General features: G+C 34.5%; 1 protein-coding gene across 1 annotated transcript in view; it reads left to right on the plus strand.

The window, feature by feature from the left end:
* Window positions 1-2,073: 2,073 nt before the first annotated feature.
* Window positions 2,074-14,554, plus strand: part of LOC148945884 (cyclin-dependent kinase 10-like) — a 73,851-nt gene continuing 61,370 nt past the window's right edge. The window contains 1 exon segment of the mRNA XM_089097723.1: window positions 2,074-2,150. The gene's annotated coding sequence lies outside the window, so the exon portion shown is untranslated.

The following is a 14,554-nucleotide window of genomic DNA, read 5'->3' on the forward strand; positions in this document are numbered from 1 at the left end:
AGCTAAGAGTGATCTGAGGGGGAACTGAGAATACAAACTACTCTGATTACCGATATCTTGGACCTGGACAACTAATTTGCCAGCAACTAATTTGCACTTTACTGAAAAATACATATGAATGTACACTGTCAGTTTAAAATAGATATGGTATTATTTATTCTATAAAATCTTAATTAATTTTTGATTTATTAAGGTTATAAAAGTGAAAACACTAAAAAAAAGTTTTTTTCAATAGGGTTCAAAACCCTTATGCTTTCCGAAAGCTAGAACACAATTTGCACTTAACTGATTTTTTTCGTGTTTTCACTTTTGTAACTTTGATGAATCAAAAATTAATTCAGATTTTAAGGAATAAATATCAGCATATGTATATGTATGCCCATTAAACTGACAATGCCCATTCGTTTGTATTTTTTTTTAGTAGAGTGCAAATTATGGTCTGGCTTTTAGAAAAAAATCCAGAATATATATGAGAAAAGAAAAGGAAAGAAATCCAGATATGCTCTGGCTTTCGTATTTTTTCAGTAAAGTGCAAATTAAGTTCTGGCTTTTAGACAGTATAGGGGTTTTGAGCCCTACCAATGTTAATTCCTGTTCGTTTTAAGTTTGACCCGGTTGTTTATTGTAATTTCTATTCGTTTTGTGTTTCATTTATTTATTGAAGCTGATTTGAGGTAGTTTTATGCTTGGTAGATTATTTGATTCTATATTTCCTCATTTTTGGTTTAATGGAGCTCTTTACTTTTTTGAAAAACTCATTTTGTGGAAAATTTTATAATTATTATAAAGGATTACGTTAGACAATTTATTTGCGTCGGATTTTACATAACATTATATTAATTCATCTTTTAAAATAGCTTACAACAAGGCCTGTATCTTGTCATGTTACGGTAAGAGACTGGGATGCATTAAAATGTCAGTAACGATGACATTTAAAGATAGCTGTAAGTGAGAAATCGAATGGTATATTCTATTTTCTTTTTCTTGCTGACTTCTGTTTTAACTTAGAAACAAATTGACTGCTCAAAAGTAGCACCGTTAGAATCAACTTGCCCCGTGTTGATGCGAGCCCATAGCGCAAGCTCAATGAAGGTCGTTTTGGGCAGAACCCAGTTTATACTGCACAAAACGAAAAAAACTAGCCTTCAATTTTGAAATTAGACCTAGCCATCTAAATTAACCTATTAATATTATCTTCAACTCCGAATTCTTCTGAGACTTATGGCCTTTCTGAGACTATTCTTATGGCCTTTATTAGTTTTAAAGTGTAGTTTTCTATTCTGACAAATGAATTTTTCAATATCCATTTTGATTTTGTCCAGTCTACTGATCTGATGAAACCTGTTCATCAAAATTTTTCAGAGAGGGTTTTATGAATTTTTTCAGGTTCATAAGATTCATAAACTTGTACAATATTTTGGAAAATTAGATGGATTTTAACCAAAATTCGCACATAGCTAAGATATTCGCATATCTGGCAGAATAATCGTGTTTGCATGCGAATAATCGTCTATGTAGCAGCCGAGAGTTAGGCTCCGCCATTTAAATTGGCCTAAAAAATCTTACCTTTAATTCCGACACTTCTTCTGAGACTTTATTCCATTACTTTCATTACAAGCAACCTATTCTTATGGTTTTTATCTGATTTAGAGCATAATTTTCTATAATTCCTAACTGGATTTTTTTTTCAATATCCATTTTTATATTGCACAACCTATTGATTTGATGCGATTTATCCATCAGAATTACCTGAGAAGTTGAGATTCATGAGCTTGTACGATATTTTGGAAAATCACAATGGTATTAGCCTAACAAAAATTCAAGCACAGCTGCGGTATTCGCATATCTAGCTGAATTTTCGTGTTTGCATGGGAATAATCACAAAAGTGGGAACCCAGGGTAAGTGCAAGTATCTAAGTACATCCAAGAAACTGATTTTTTTAAAAAAGAAACGATTTCATTCGGTAGATTTTGTTGCAAAATCACACATTTTATCGGTCAAAAAGTCCGCTTTTGGAGCTACAAACTTGATAGTTGGCCTAAAGCAATTTATTTAAAAAGTAATCACACTTTTGTTGCCTCAAATTTTGCCTTTAATTATCTCATAATTACTTCGAAGTCTTGTTCTAGGCTAGCTAATCGGTAACTGGGTATGTGAAAATTGATTTGCAGGTTTTCCAAGATTCTAACATGCTCCACAAAGGGTTTTATCTAGGAAACAATCAGATTCAAGGCCTACTTCTATTTTCTTATCAGCATAGGCTAATTATTATTCTTCTTTGTAGGCTAATTCTGTGATGTAATATATAAATCAGGGTAGAACCCTAGTTTAGCGGTTACTTGCTATTGCAGAAAGCAGTTGAGTCAGGTGAATAAATCTCTCAGGATTGTACCCAAGCCCTTAATGATTGCCTTGGAAGATATTTGAAGCACCTATTTCCTCCCTTTCTTCTTCCATGAGGAAATAACAGTATATATATACCAAATCATATTATTGAGTTAGGAATAAAGTGAATATACCATTTGATGCCTTTTTTATGCTGATTACAAATACAATAGCCTAATCATTTCTATCAGATATGAATTTCAGCCCCCCCCCCTATATATGCCAATTCAGGGGATATATTTCTACATTGGGGGGGGGGCAAATTTTTCTGATGTAAATGGGAGGTTAGTTTAAACTTTACCCCCACCCCCCTAATGTAGAAATATATAGGCCAACCCTGAATGGGCATATATAGGGGGGGGGGGGGGCTAAAATTCATTTATGATAGAAATGATTATTATATTTGTAATCAGCATAAAAAAAGGCAACAAATTGTGTATTCACTTTATTCCTAACTCAATAATATGATTTGGTATATATTTACCAAAATAACCTTTAACATTTTATTTGTTATAGTCTAAAAGTGAAATCTTGCAAAATAGATTTCTGCTCAAATAAGGCAGAAGTAAAGTGGGTAAAATTCTACTTTAGCTACTATCATGGAAAAGGGTTAGGTTAGGAAAATGAAATGGTAAATTTTTCATTGTTCATATTATTGACTTATAAATAAAGTAAACATACCACTCAATGCCTTTTTTTATGCTCCTTCCAAATATAATAATCATTTTAGTCAGAAATGATTTTTGCCCCCATGCTCTATATACCAATTCAGGTTATTTATTTGCACATTAGGGGGGTAGGGATAAATTTTATTTCTGATGTAAATGAGAGGTAAATTTAAAATCCTCCCCCCCCCCTAATTTACAAATATATACACTTATTTTTTTTTTTTTTTATGCATATTATTGAATTATGAATAAAGTAAACATAGGCCTACCTTCTTTCCAAATATAATAATCATTTTTGTCAGAAAATGGGGGGGGGGGTAAATTTTGGTTCTAATGTAAATGAGAGGTAAGTTTAAACTTTTCCCCACCCCCTAATGTACAAATATATACTGTGAATTGGTATATATAGGGGTGGGGGTAAGATTCATTTCCAACAAAAATTATTAATATATTTGGAAAGAGCATAAAAAAGGCATTGAGTGGTATGTTTACTTTATTCATAAGTCAATAATATGAATAACAAAAAAACTGTTGAATTCACAGAAGAACATCTGGGATTGTGGGAAATTCAGTTCTAGTTCTGATCCAGAATTCAGTCAAGGGCTTTCTTGGAAATTGTAGTGTTAAGGTTGAATCACTCAAAAGGTCAGCAAATTCACATTGAGCTTTAAGTGGCATGTGATCAATCTCAATTAAGTCCATACAAAACAGATTTTGAATCCAAACTACCCTTTTGAAGTTAATATTTGATATAAAATGTGTACAGAACTAGGTCTACCACTTTTAAGTGATCTACAGTAATTTTTGCAGTAAAAGTTTTACAATGTTTTCTCTTGATTATAAAATTCTCAACACTGGAAAATATTTTGAATGATTTTTTTCTTCTATGCTCTCTTTCCAAATTTTAATCTTTTTAATAAAACATTCAATTTTATCATTATAAGCAAAATATATTGCAATTTTTTCCTTGAAAAGACAAGTTGAGATTGTTTAATTTTGCAAAGATATCTCACAAACAACACAGATTCAATAGCCATAAGTTGTGTTGAAGAAAAGCAGCAAGTTCACATTTTTGTTTGATTAAGAATATTTGAATTCCCTCTTTTAATAACATTAAATAAAAAAAAAGTTTTTTAACTGAAAGTAAGGAGTGATATTAAAACTTAAAACAAACAGGAATTACTCTGCATATGAAAGGGGCTGTCCCCTCCTAAAGGCCTTGCTCTTTACACTAAAGTTGTTTTATTGTTTTAAAAAATAGAGTTTGTGAGAAAGAGTTAAACTTTAGCATAAAGAGCAAGCCATTGAGGAGGGACAGCCCCTTTCATATACAGATAAATTTCTGTTTGTTTTAAGTTTTTAATATTGCTCCTTACTTTCAGTTAAGAAAAACTTGTTTTTTATTTAATTTCTGAATGTTTTTGAATTAATGCAGGTTTTGATTTTGGCTCACTGTACATAAATAATTAAAAAAATATTTGCATTTTAATTTTATTTACAAACATTTTTATTAGTTATAAATATACATAACTTACAAATTAACTTATGTAACAAACTTTTATATTTGTATATTTTTATTATGTATATTAGGAGGTTTGCCCTCTAGTCAATACATCACCCTTTATGCTAAAGTTCAATTTTTTTTCCAATTCTTTAAGAATGGCCCCTTAATCACAAAGGCTATTAATTAGAATAAATAGCTCTTATGAAAGTACAAAAAAAACTTTAGCATAAAGAGTGAGGTATTGACTAAGGAGAAAAACTAATCATATATGTAATAGTTTCTGTTTGTTTTCAGTTTTGATGTTGAAAGGTTTTCAGTTGAAAACTTTTTTTTCTAATTTAATTTCTAACACTACTACTACTACTAACAACTCACCACAGCACCAAGCCGCCTGAGGCTAACACAGCTACACAACCTCCTCCTCTATCCTAATCTATTCAAAGCTTCCCTTTTTACACCCTCCCACAAAGTTCCCGTTTCCTTTAAATCTTTCTTTATGATGTCCTCCCACCCCAGACAAGGACAACCTGCTTTCCCTTTAGCCCTAGAAAGTTGGCCAAAAAGAACAATCTTTGGCAATCCATCATTCTTCATCTGCACAATGGGCCCTAGCCACCTCAACCTTTCTTTCATTATAGCCCTAGAGAGTGGTATTGAACAACATTTCTCATGCAGCCTATTGTTTGAAATACAGTCAGTCAGCCGGGTACCCAGAACAATCCTTAATTAATTTCTCTGGAAAACATCTAGCAAATCTTCATTGGATTTTCAAAGCACCCATGCTTCAGAGCCATATTTGACCACTGTCACCACTGTAGCTTCTAATATTCTAATCTTGGTTTGTAGATTTATCTTCCTATTTTTCCAAACTTTTTTTTTACTGTTAAAAAAAAACACCCAGAGCCTTGGCTATTCTACTTTTAACATCTTCACTGCTCCCACCATCTCTACTAATAATACTACCAAGGTAAGTGAAGCTGCCCACCTGATCAATCTTTTCATTACCCAATATCACCTTTTCATCTTCACTTATCCCTAGCCCTAGTGACTTAGTATTCTTAACATTAATTTTTAAACCTATTCTAGCACCCTGAACTTACAAAACCTCTAAAAGTTCATTCATTTTGCTCACACTTTAATCTAGGATGCTTAAATCATCAGCATATTGTAAGTCTAGGAGACTTTTTCCTCCCCATTTGATTCCATGGTCTTTCATTTCCTTTCCTCTGCTCCTCAAGACAAAGTCCATGAAAATAATCCATATAAGAGGGGATAGAACACAACCCTGCTAAACTCTTGATTTAATACAAGACCAGCTGCTAACCTCATTTCCTACCTTAACCACAGCAGTGTTATTCTTGTACATAGCACTAATCACTTTAATGTATTTGTCTGGTATCAAAGGCAACACTAGACCATTGCCTATAATAAAGGGCGTGTGGCTCCAATGTTTTATTATTTATTAATTAAAAAACTTTTTCCACAAAATAAGTTTTTCAAAGAAAAATAAAGAACTCCATTTAACCAAAAATGAGCAAAAATCAAACCCAATAATCTACCAAGCGTGAAACTACCACAAATCAGCACCAATAAATAAATGAAGCCCAAAATGAACAGAAATAAACAACCAAGTCAAACTTAAAGCGAGCAGAAATTAACATCAGTAGGTCTGAAAAGCCCTATGCCTTCCCAAGGCCAGAACATAATTTGCACTTTACTGAAAAAATATTAATGTTTTTACTTTCATAACTTTAATAAATCAAATAATATTAACATTTTGATTACTAAATATCAGTATATGTATATTAAACTGACAAATTACATTCATTTGTATTTTTTTTATTAAAGTGCAAATTATGTTCTGGCCTTGGGAAGGCATATGAGTTTTGAGCCCTACTCATGTTAATTTCTCCTCTTGTGAGTTTGACTTGGTTATTTATTGTAATTTCTGTTTGTTTTGGGATTTATTTATTTATTGATGCTGATTTGTGGTAGTTTCAGGCTTGGTAGATTATTTGATTTTATTTTTGGTTAAATGGAGTTCTTTATTTTTCTTTGAAAAACTTATTTTGGGGAAAAGTTTTTTTTTATTAATTTCTGTTTGTTTTATATTGACATAGTCGTTTCAGGGAAAAATTTTCAGCAATTTTTATCAACATACACCCTTTTAAAAACCTGGACACAAAAGTAGTGTTTAATTTAGTTTCATACCTCCTCTAGTTGACCTGAAATAGAAAACTTGATACCATTTGCAAAAAAAATCTGTTTACTTTAATTGATAGCTTGGATACACTTACGCTATTTTGATTTAGTTATTTTTTAAGAGCAGAAGTAGCCCCGGAAGTTTGAACATAATACCCTCAGTTGTTCTTGGGATACTGCTGAGATGCTTTATTGGGAATTAGCATTAACACAGTGAATTTTGATTTAATCTTAAGGCAACATTTAGTTTTTAAACATAATGGTAAATGGGAGGGTGGGGGACTGGCAGGGGGACTATGGGTGTGGCAGGGGGACTAGTTACCCTCCAATCACTTCTGACTATTAAAAAGGGCATTAGTCATATTTATTTTCTATTGAATGAGCCCTTTTTGAAGTTCCTTTAACAGCTCCTTCAATACAAAGTGCCCTGGTCTAAAAAAAAAAAATAATAATATATTTTACCCACATCAATCTTTACTATAAATATATCAAGCCTTCCAATTGCTTTCAACAATTAAAAAGGGCATTAGCCCTTTCAATTTCCAATTGAAAATCCCTTTTTGAGTTTCTACAACAACACTTTCTATAAACATTTTATATGCCCCCGGGGCATAAATTACAACCCTTGCCCTGGGGGCTGTGAGGGGGTTGTCATCCTTGTTGACATAATTTCCAGAACTTTCAACTACGTTAAACAAAACAACTATCTCAAAATTTTGATTGGATGTGTTTGGGGAAATGGTGGGTGTGAGAAGGGTGTTAGTTGCTCTTCAATCACTTTCATCTATTAAAAAAGGCACTAGCCTTTTCAGTTTCCAATTGAATCAGCCCTTTTGAAGTTTCTATGACAACACTTTCAATAAAAACTTTATATGCCCCGAGGGCATAATTTACAACTCTTGCCCTGAGGGCTGTGAGGGGGTTGTCATCCTCAAACCCATAATTTCCAGAACTTCCAACTACGCTGAAGAAAATTTCTATCTCAAAATTTTGATTGGGTCTGTTTGGCAAAATGATGGGCATAAGAGAGGGGTTAGCTGCCCTCCAGTCACTTCTGACAATTAAAAAGGGCACTAACACTTTCAATTTCCAATCAAATGAGCCCTTTTGAAGTTTCTTTGACAATGCCTTCTATAAAAACCTTATATGCCCCAGGGTATAACTTACAACCCTTGCCCTGAGGGCTGTGAGGGGGTTGTCATCCTCAAAGACATAATTTCCAGAACTTTCAACTATGTTGAACAAAATAGTTATCTCAAATTTTGATTGGATGTGTTTGGGGAAATGGTGGGCGTTAGAAGGGGTTTACTTGCTCTCCAATCACTTTCAACTATTAAAAAATCCAGTTTCAATTTCCAGTTAAATGATTCCTTTTTGAATTTTCTATGACAATGCTTTCTATAAAGAAAAAACTTATATGCCCCCAGGGCATAACTTACAATCCATGCCCTGAGGGCTGTGGGGGGATTGTCATCCTCAAAAATACAATTTCTGGACTTTAAAACTATGTTGAACAAAATGGATATCTGAAAATTGTGATTGGAAGTCTTTGGGGAAATGGTGGGTGTTAGAGGGGAGTTAGTTATCCTTCAATCACTTTTGACTATGAAAAAGGGCACAAGCCCTTCTAATTTCCATTCAAATGAGCCTTTTTTGAAGTTTCTACAACATCACTATCTATAAAAACCTTATATGTCCCCAGGGGGTAACTTACAACCCTTATCCTGGGGGCTCTGAGGGGTTTATGATCCTCAAGGACCTAATTTCTAAAACTTAACTATGTTGAACAGAATGGCTTTCTAAAAATTTTGATTGGATGTGTTTGGGGAAAATGTGGGCATGAGAGGGGAGTTAGTTGCCTTCCAATCCCTTTCAACTATTAAAAATGGCACTAGCCCTTGGAATTTCCAATCGAATTAGCCTTTTTGAAGTTTCTACGATAGCACTTTCAATAAAAACCTTATATGCCCCAGGGCATAACTTACAACCCTTGCCCTGAGGGCTGTGAGGGGGTTGTTATCCTCAAAGGCATAATTTCCAGACCTCTCAACTATGTTCAACAAAATGGCTATCTCAAAATTTTGATTGGATGTGTTTGGGGAAATGGTGGGGCTTTTAGATAGGGTTTAATTGCCCTCCAATCACTTTCAACTTTTAAAAAATCTAGTTTCAATTTCCAGTTGAATGATTCCTTTTCGAATTTTCTATGACAACGCTTTCTATAAAGAAAAAACTTATATGCCCCAGGCCATAACTTACAACCCTTGCCCTGAGGGCTGTGGGGGGAGTGTCATCGTCAAAAATACGATTTCTGGACTTTAAAACTACGTCAAACAAAATGGATATCTGAAAATTTTGATTGGAAGTCATTGGAGAAATGGTGGGTGTTAGAAGGGAGTTAGTTGTCCTTCAATCACTTTTGATTATGAAAAAGGGCACAAGCCCTTGTAATTTCCATTCGAATGAGCCTTTTTTGAAGTTTCTACAACATCACTATCTATAAAAACCTTATATGCCCCCAGGGGGTAACTTACAACCCTTATCCTGAGGGCTTTGGGAGGAGTGTCATCCTCAAAGATATAATTTCCAGACCTTTCAACTACTTTGAATAAATAACTAACTCAAAATTTTGATTGGGTCTGTGTGGGGGAAAGGTGGGCATAAGAGGGGGGTTTGTTTCCCTCCAATCACTTCTCACTATCATAAAGGGCACCTTTTTATTTCCAATGGAATGACCAATTTTGAAGTTTCTATGACAAAGCTTTCTATAAAAACCTTATATGACCCAGGGTATAACTTACAACCCTTGCCCTGAGGGCGTGAGGGGGTTGTCATCCTTAAAGACATAATTTCCAGAACTTTCAACTACGTTGAACAAAATAGTTATCTCAAATTTTGATTGGATGTGTTTGGGGAAATGGTGGGCGTTAGAGAGGGTTTACTTGCCCTCCGATTCTTTCAACTATTAAAAAATCCAGTTTCAATTTCCAGTTGAATGATTCCTTTTCTAATTTTCTATGACAACGCTTTCTATAAAGAAAAAACTTATTTGCCCCCAGGGCATATAAGTTCACTCTGAAATAGAAGCAGCTATCAGAGACTTGAGAACAAACAAAGCTGCCGGCCCCAATGGAATCCAGCCCGAACTGATGAAAGTAAACTGCAAACCACTCCTTGACCTTTACCACCAAATTTCCACAGCTACTTTGGAAAAATTTCACATCCTCTCACCCTGGTGCAAAGCCACGATAATTCCCCTGCATAAGAAAGTCTCTAAAGCTGTCTGTAACAACTACCACCCAGTAAGTCATACCAGCCACGCAGCATAAATGCTCATTGGAGTCGTACTCAGGTGCATACGACCCATTTTTTTACTGGTCATTTTGGAAGTCCAAGCCGGCCTCTAACCTAATAGATCAACAATTGATCAGGGTCTGTTTGGGGAAAAGGTGGGCATAACAGAGGGTTTGTTGCCCTCCAATCACTTCTGACTATTAAAAATGGCACTAGCCCTTTTAATTTCCAATCGAATGACCACTTTTGAAGTTTCTAAGACAAAGCTTTCTATAAAAACCTTATGTGATCCAGGGTATAACTTACAACCCTTGCCCTGAGGGCGTGAGGGGGTTGTCATCCTCATAGACATAATTTCCAGAACTTTCAACTACGTTGAACAAAATAGTTATCTCAAATTTTGATTGGATGTGTTTGGGGAAATGGTGGGCGTTAGAGGGGGTTTACTTGCCCTCCAATCACTTTCAACTATTAAAAAATCCAGTTTCAATTTCCAGTTGAATGATTCCTTTTCGAATTTTCTATGACAACGCTTTCTATAAAGAAAACACTTATATGCCCCCAGGGCATAACTTACAACCCATAACCCCCTAGGGCTCGGGAGAAGGCGTTCAAAGTTATGCCCTAAGGGCATGTGTGGTTCTTATGAAATGGATGCTCGTATAAACTTCATAGAGGGCTCATTTGATTGAAAATGGAAAGTTTGGGTTCACTTTTTAAAAGTCAAGAGATTTAAGGGCAACGAGCCCCCCCCCCTCCCATGCCCTTTTCCCCCAAACCCATCTGCTGCAAAGCCAGTGTTTTTTTTTTATTGTTCGAAAATTAGATAATGAAAACTCCGGTGTCAACACAACCCCCCAGGACCCAGGAGCTAGGCATTGTCAGTGTTGTCCTGGGGGCATGTATGGTTCTTATGAAAGAGTTGCTTGTATAAACTTCAGAGAGGGCTCATTTGATTGGAAATTGAAAGTTCTAGTTCACTCTTTAGAATCAAAAGATATCCGAGGGCAACTTGCCCTGTTCCCCCCACCCCCTCCCCCACCCTTTTCCCCCAATCCTATCTGATAAAAATTTTGAAATAGCCATTTCATTAAAAATAAATCAAAGGTCAGATAAAAAAAACTTCTGTGTCAACCTAACCCCCCTTGGACCAAAGGCAGGAGTTGTAAGTAATGCTCTGGGGGCATATATCGTCTTTATCGAAGGAATTCTTGTATAAACTTCGGAGAGAGTTCATTTGATTGAAAATTGAAAGTTCTTGTTCACTTTATAAGAGTCAAAAGTGATTGGAGGGGAACTTGCCCCCCCCCCCCCTACACGCCCTAAATGCATCAGATAAAAATTTTGATAAGGACATTTTGTTGAAAATAGTTCAAAGTTCAGAGAACAAAAACTTCGGTGTCGACGCAGCCCCCCCCCCCCCCAGGGGTCGAGGGTAGGCGTTGTAAGTTATGCCCTGGGGGCATATATGGTTGTTATGGAAGGGACGCTTGTATAAACTTTATAGAGGGCTCATTTGATTGGAAATTTAAAGTTGTAATTCACTTTTTCAGAGTAAAAAGTGATCGAAAGGCAGCTAGCCCCCCCCCCCCCCTCCATTTATTTTTTTCCCCACAGACGTGCTGGGGTCTTCGTATAAACTTCAAAGGGGGCAAACTATTTTCACTTTAATATTCTCACTTTGATACCAGTTTTGACACTTTGATGAAGATTTGATTTTTTTTTTAAGTTTGATTTTGAAATAAGGAATTTTTAAAAACTTGAAACTTTTTGCAATAAAAAACAAACAAAAATTAAGTTAAAAAAAAACTTTCCGGAAAATAAGCTATTTAAAGATAAATAAAGGCAAGTCACAACTTAAGCTCAGCAGATACAAATACCTGTTAAAATTTAAACTCAAAACGACCAGAAATTACTATTAAAGAATAAATGAAACCCAAAACGAACAGAAATTAAATAAACAATCATAGGAAAAAACATACAACAAGTAATAATATAGGCTAAATGAATAAATAGGTCTTAAAGCAAGTAATCTTTAGATTAAATATGAAAATCAAGCTTAAAACGAAAAAAATGTTTTTGCTATTAAAGTATAAATGAAACTTAAAACAAACAGAAATTAAATAAACAATCAATGCAAACCAACATACAATAGATATTAATGTAAATAAATAAATAAATCTTAAAACGAGTGAAACTTGAATTGAATATGCAAATAAAGCTTGAAATGAACAAAAATCACTACAAACAAGAGTTTGGGTATCGCCTCCTTCTCTCATTGTAAAAGTGTAAAACCTACTGGGTCATTGGCGCTTTACTGAAACTATATACGTCTTGAACAGTCTTGGAAAGTATAAACAGCATCAAATTGTTGTTTGAAAGGTGTATGAATTGTTGTTTTAAATGATATTAATTGTTGAAAGATCCATCAGTTCAAGAATTTATTTTACTGTAATTGTATTTTTATTTTCAATGCTGTAAGAACTGGAAAATAAAATATTTGTAATATAATTCAATTTCAGTGAAGTGCCAATGACGCAGTAGGCTTTTATTTACAGTTAAGGAAGGAGGCAGTATCCAAACTCTTGTTTGTAGTGAAACTATATTCGTCTTCAACAACTTTCGAAAGAACTAATAAATTAAACTGAATATTTGATGTATAATGATATTAATTCCTGAAAGCTCTTCTGCTCAAAATTTTAGTATCATTTGATGTTTATTTTCAATATTAAGTACAAAAAAAATATTTGTAATAAAATTGGTTTTCAGTTTTAACATTGGGCTGTAACAGTTGTAGCAAAATTGGTAAACAATGGGCAAAGCTCATAACTTGCAGCCCTTCCCCTGGGGACTGTGGTGGATTAAGTCATCCTCTAAGACCTAGTTATTATATTTTTCGACCATGCTGAATAAAATGGCTATCTCAAAATTTTGATCGATGACTTAGGGGAAAAAATGAGCGTGAAGGGGGCCTAGTTGCCCTCCATTTTTTATCACTTGAAAAGGGCACAAGAACTTTTAATTTCCGTCCAAATGAGGTCTCCCGTGATATTCTAGAGCCACTGAGTCAATAAAATCACCCCTGAAAAAAAATAACTAATAGACACACATCCATGATCTTTCTTCTTGAAAAAATTACAAAATTCCACATTTTTAAAGATAGGAGCTTGAAACTTCTTCAGTATGGTTCTCTGAAACGCTGAAACTGATTTTGTGATTTACATTAAGGTTTTATGACTTTTAGGGGGTTTTTTCCCCTTTTTTCGAAAATAAGGCAAATTTTCTCAGGCGCGTAACTTTTGATGGGTAAGGCTAAACTTTATGAAATCTATATATTTGAAATCAGCATAAAAATCTGATTCTTTTGATCTATCTATTGGTAACAATCGCTCCCTACTTACAGTTCATTATCACAAACTGTTTGATAATCTTCTTAAACTTTAACCTCTTGACAACCATCTTACTTGTGCACGTAATAATAAAGTTGTATAGACAGAATCCATATCCTCACAATGATTTGAAAATAAGTGACTGTTAAGGGCATGGCTCTTAGTACAATTTATGATCTTAACAGCATTCTGAAGCACATTGTTCGATTATGGTGCCATTTTTTTTTCCGCAAGGGCCTCTTGGTGAACAAGGCAGTGAGTAAAAGTCATATGGTTATAATGAATAGCTTGAAAAAAGATTTATAACCAATGTTTTTGCCAGTCATTGCTCTTGCACCATCTGTGAATATTCCACAGCAATTTTTCCCTTCTAGACCTTCAGTCTTTAAAAATTCATCAACTCTAAAATATTTGTCTTTTCTTGTAGTATGTTATAAATATTTGACTTTAATATTTAAATATTCGAACTATTTTAACAAAATAGCTATCTCAAAATTTTTTTTAGATGCATTTGGGAAAAAAGGGTGTGGGGGGGATGGTTACCCTCCAATATCTTTTGACGCTTACAAAGTGAACTAAAACTTTCAATTTTCAATCAAATGAGCCCTCTCTGAAGTTTATTCAAGCATTCCCTCCATAAGAACCATATATGCCCCCAGGGCATAATTTTTAACCCTTGCCCTGAAGACCTTAAGGGGCGGGGTGTCATACTCAAAGATGTTTTTCCAGTACTTTCAACTACATTGAACAAAATGGCTATCTCAAAATTTTGATTGGATGTGGTTGGGGAATTGGTGGGCGTGGAAGGCGTGTTAGTTGCCTTCCAATCACTTTCGACTATTAAAAAGGGCACTAGCTATTTAAATTTCCAGTTGAATTAGCTCTTTTTGAAGTTTTTACAACGACCCCTTAGAAATGAAGTGCCTCTGGGAAAAAAAAATAATAAATCATAGGCAGCGCAATAGCGCTGCCGAAGTAAAGAACAGTGTTGCCACAATGTATTACTTATTTATTTATTTTTTTCCATACCAGGGCACTTCGTATTGAAGGAGTTGTTGTAGAAACTTCGAAAAGGGCTCATTCGATTGGAAATTAGAACAGCTAGTGCCCT

Source organism: Artemia sp. Qi Xiang Cuo, chromosome 12 (genome assembly GCF_049724085.1).
Source record: "Artemia sp. Qi Xiang Cuo chromosome 12, ASM4972408v1, whole genome shotgun sequence".
Lineage (NCBI taxonomy): Eukaryota > Metazoa > Arthropoda > Branchiopoda > Anostraca > Artemiidae > Artemia > Artemia sp. Qi Xiang Cuo.